The sequence below is a fragment of the Phyllostomus hastatus genome, unplaced genomic scaffold, assembly GCF_019186645.2.
Source record: "Phyllostomus hastatus isolate PE091 unplaced genomic scaffold, TTU_PhHast_1.1 phas_contig_254, whole genome shotgun sequence".
NCBI classification, from domain to species: domain Eukaryota; kingdom Metazoa; phylum Chordata; class Mammalia; order Chiroptera; family Phyllostomidae; genus Phyllostomus; species Phyllostomus hastatus.
In genome coordinates this window covers 6,993,153-6,998,062 of record NW_025333810.1, presented here as the reverse complement: position 1 = coordinate 6,998,062, position 4,910 = coordinate 6,993,153, and the positions used below count along the sequence as shown (strand labels likewise).

Genomic DNA, 4,910 nt, shown 5'->3' with positions numbered 1-4,910 from the left:
GTTTTGGGAAAGTATAAGAAGAATGTCCTCCAATTGCTAAGAACAAATTTGCACCCATACAAAGGGGAAGAAGGAAACAAAAACTGCATTATTTAAAAAACTGGAGAGTGGAGCACAACCAGGAATATTCTTTGAACTTACCCGGCTTGGGCAACCTCAGAGCTGGAGGACTGAGCTGGCTTAAAACCCCGAGTTTTTCCTGCTTGACAGATTTAAGTCTATGGAAATATGAGTTTCTAAGTTCTTCTTCACTGGGCTGGTCCCAAGCAGGTTGTGAGAGGCTCTTAGTGCCTCAGCCCTCTTTACTTTCTGGGTTTGTGCCTTCATAACACTTGCTACTGATTCTGTAGAGCTCCCAGAATCCAGCTCCCCAACTCTCTCCAGCTCTGTCAGCCTGGACTCCCTTTACAGTCCCAAGAAACTGGTGAGAGACTGACAATGATCTGGAGCAATGTTTTCTTGGTCTTGAGGGGCTGTCCCTGGGTTGTAGAGTTTCCTCCCAATTTCCTAGAACCATGCTGAGGGAGTAACCCACTGCTTGTCTGGAAGGGCTGCTTTGCTCTCTCAACTCCCTCTTCACCACCCGCCATTTCCCTTATCCCCTATTGCCAAGGCAGGAAAATGTCAGTCTGGTCATAAATGGATGGGTCACTTATAATAGTGGAGACAGTATTCCTTGGTGGTAGCTGCATATATGTTCCTAGTATCTATGACATCTGAAGCCGGTAGGAAAGAGCCAGGAGCAAACCAGTATCTTCCCTTTCAATAATTCTCCAAACCCAGTGTCACAGAACTAGGGAAGAGCTGGCATTAACACAAAAACCAGGGTGTGATGTGTCCTGAGCTAGTGGAAACTAAAAAGATGAGCAGTGACAGCCCTCTCAGCAGTGATATCAAGAGGCCAAGGGAGCTGGGGTGAAGCACTTGCTCTAACGCAAGGGAAAAGGGAAATGTGATCCCTGAGACAAAATGGGCCCTCCAAGAGCTGAGCTGCACCCTTCCTCACGGAGAAGCAGCCTCACCCTGCCCTTGCCAACAGGGGCCTCCCCAGATCAGACAGGTCGGGAGCCAACTGTGGTGAGAAGACAAGGGGCCTGTGATCTGATGCCCACCCAGGCCATCTCCATTGACCACGCAGGTGAGTGGCACAGCCCTGGTGCTTACCTGGCTCCCATTAGGATGACAGGGGCTTCTATTCTCCACTTTGTTTGCAAAGTTTAAAAAAGAAAAAGGGGAGGCAAGCCCCTCACCCCTGGAGGAAGCAGTGTTTTTCAAACAGCTGCTCCCTCCCTTCCCCAGCCACTGTATTCCATGAAGCCACAAGACAACCACGCAGAGAATTTAGGACACCATTTCTTGATAAGAAATCAGTTTGGAGCTGAGGTCAGGGGGAGAGACATTGTAAGCAACACAAGCCTACTTTGGTGAAAATGTGGAGGGAGAAGAAACACATTATAAGAAATGTTAATGTACAATGAGCACAGGGTACAACATATCACAGAAAGGAAATTCTGTCCAGCAAGGAAGCTCTCTACCCCATGCTTCAGGGCCTCCAGTCACCAGCATGGCCCATTGGTCACCAGCTTTGCTTTGGGAAGCAGAGTCGCCCTTCTCTGGTCCCGCTCTGGCAGTGTCACTCCCTTATTCAGATTGATTTTGAATTCTGTGAGCTGTATAGTCACAGGCACCCCTGACGACTGAAGAGTGCCTTTAGGATGGTGTCAGGGTCGACTTCGACAGTTGGGTTGGATGAGACAGCAGAGTTCACCCTGCAAGGGAGCTCCCTGTACGTTTTCACTTTGAAACTGTCATTCAACCATAGCATGATGGTTGAGGTGATAACATTCTCATTCATGTGAAGGTTGTCACATTCATTGGTTGTCCGTCCAGACACCAGTTATATTTCTTATATGCAGTGATGACATCATCCTTCTTCACAAAGATCACTTCTGCTACCCCAGGATGAACCAGCTGAGCCTGCTTCAGGGCTCCACATATACAGAAAAGTTCAAAAATGTCCCCCTCAGTGACTCTAGGGTGCAGATTATTCACCCTCATCTCAGTGCCTTTCAAAGGGCTAAAGATAGACTCAGCAGACAGCAGGTCTTTGGGGGAATCCTCCTTGCTCACTAGTGTCTGGGACATGTTGGTAAAGGCTTTTATTGAACTGAGGAGTGGAGAGCAGGAGTTGTGTATGCATTATTCTGAACCACTTTGGTGGGGGAGGCGCCTGAGATGTGAAAAGATTGGAACTGCCCAGCCTGGCCATGTGGTAGAGAAAGCTGCCTGAATCTGCGAATTTCATCTTACTCAGGAGAGCTGCAATGCCATTGCTTTTATCCAGGTCATATAAATTCTGTTTGGCCTGGTGATTATTGACAATGTTAATCCTCATTCCAGCAGGATGGACATGAGATGGTGTCATGGCCTTCTGCTGTGGAACCTGTTTAGTTTTAGTGAGCTTCAGATTTGGGGTCACTGTCCCGATGGGGGTGCTCATGAAGGCATCAAGAGAACATTGCTTCAAGCTGAGCTTCTCTAAGGCATCAGCTACCTGGTGGGAATTTTGGAGCACAGTGCTCTGCTGCTTGTGGAAATTCAGCATCTCTCTGGTATCTTGCACTTTCCCTTTGATTTGAAGAGGTGCATTTTTCTGCAAAAGCTTTTCACAGCTTCATCTGAGCATCTGAGAGGCCAATCTTCTTCCAGCCATCAAACCTCAACTGGAAGATGGCTATGTTGCTGGCTGGCTGAGGAGGCTCTTCAAGCTCCTAGCATGAGATCCAATGTCTCCAACTCCTGGTCTGATGTTGAGTCACCAGCCCATCCACATTTTTTCTACCCGTGGATGAGGCCAACTCAACCCCACCTCTCTACTCTCCATAGGCTCTCTTCACTGTGCCTTTCCCAGCCTCCAACCCCACATCACCCCATTGCTGCAGCCCCATGCTTCTGGATGACCTCATCCAAGGAGATCTCCCCGCTCTTGCTTCACAAAGCAGCTTAATAACCCACCCCTTTTTTAATGGCTGAATAACATTCCATTGTATGTATATACCTCATTTTGTTTATGTATTCATCCCTTGAAGGACACTTGAGTTGCCTCCATCTTTTAATTATTGTGAACAATGCTGCTGTTGAACATGGTATATAAATATCTGTTTGAGACTCTGCTTTCAATTTTGTTGGGTGTATACCCAGAAGTGGTATTGATGAATAATACAGTATTCTCCTTTTAATTTTTTGAGGAACCACTGTTTTCCATAGTAGCCCCATCATTTTCCATACACACTACAAGGGTCCAATTTCTCCACATCCTCACCAATATTGTTATTTTCTGGGTTCTTTTTTCTTTTTTGGATAGCAGTAATTCTAATGAGTGTGAGGTAGTATCTCATTATGGTTTTGATTTGCATTTCTCTAGTGAATAGGCATGAAAAAGTCTTTCCCTATTGCTTACTGGCCACTTATGTTTCTTCTTTGGAGACATATCTGTTCAAGTTCTTTGTTAATTTTTTAATCATGTGGTTTGTTTACTTTATTCTTGAATTACAGGAATTCTCTACATATTTAGACTATAAACTTTTATCAGAAATATGATTTGCAAATATTTTCTTCCATCCCATGGGTTTTTTTCACTCTGCTGTGTCCTTTGATGCAAAGAAGTTTATTCTTTTGAGGTAATCCAATTTATCCATTTTTGTTTTGTTGCTTGTGGCTTTGGTATTATAGCTAAGAAATCTCTTCCAAATTGTATTTTTCACTTTTAACATGAGTAAATGAAGAACATACCATCCCAACTCTGGGAAGTCTTCCAGACAATAGCAAGGAGGAACTATTTTTAAGTTGCTTGTATGAGGCTTGAGTAATCCTGATATCAAAATAAGATAAGGACATTATGAAAAAGAAAAATTATGTCTGTTTCACTTATTACTATTAGTACAAAAATATATTTGCAAATAAAATCCAGTAGTGTCTATACCAGTTAATACACTAGAGCCAATATGGGTTTATCCCTGAACATAAGAAAGGCTTAATATGATAAGAATCCATAAATATAGGTAACTCTTTAACATACTAAAGGAGAAAGTTTTATGTTATGAGCTAAAAAAATTCAGAAGAAACACTTGAAAATACACCCAATCATTATTCAATGTCCTTTGTAAATTAGAAATACAAGAGAACTTCTTTACCCTGATAAACAGTGAATGCAATGGTATACCATATAACACTCAAGATAAATGAACCACAGTAACATTTAAAAAGATAAATGCTCAAAAAAAGGACAAATATTCAGCCTCATGCCTTAGTAGTACATAATTCCTGAGAACAGCAAACTTCAGTAATAAAGTCATCCTTGCATCCCAAAGTAATTATTCTTTGGGGAAAAAGAAAAAACAATCCCAGAGTTATAAATTTTCTTTATCAGCCTATGTATTTTAACTTGTCTTCTTTAAGTACAGAAATTAGAACACCCCTTTCTTTGGGTAAACTTAACCAACAGATTATGTCAAAATAAAAAATCATTTGTACTCTCTATCTCATTGTTTCCTTTTTAAGTGTGTATTTTTTAATTAAAATTTATGGTTTCCAAAATAAAAATTAAAAATTAAAAAGATAAATATTATTATAAGATTTAATGACATCCTTTTATTAGGTTAAAATAACAATATATTTTAATGTTTTATTTTATTTTATTTTTTTATTGTTGTTCAACTACAGTTATCCCTATTTTTCCCCCACCACTCTCCCTGCCCCACCCACCCCCATCTTCCACTGTCAATCCTACCCCCCTTTGGCTTTATCCATGCGTCCTTTATACATGTTCCTTGATGACTTTTATTTTTAAGGATACAGAGATGCCAAAAAATTTTTAACTGTTTAAAAATTACTTTAAAACTATTAAAAGG

General features: G+C 41.5%; 1 pseudogene; it reads right to left on the bottom strand.

The window, feature by feature from the left end:
• Positions 1-1,556: 1,556 nt before the first annotated feature.
• LOC123818044 lies at positions 1,557-2,815 on the bottom strand (annotated as a pseudogene).
• Between the last annotated feature and the right edge of the window lie 2,095 nt (positions 2,816-4,910).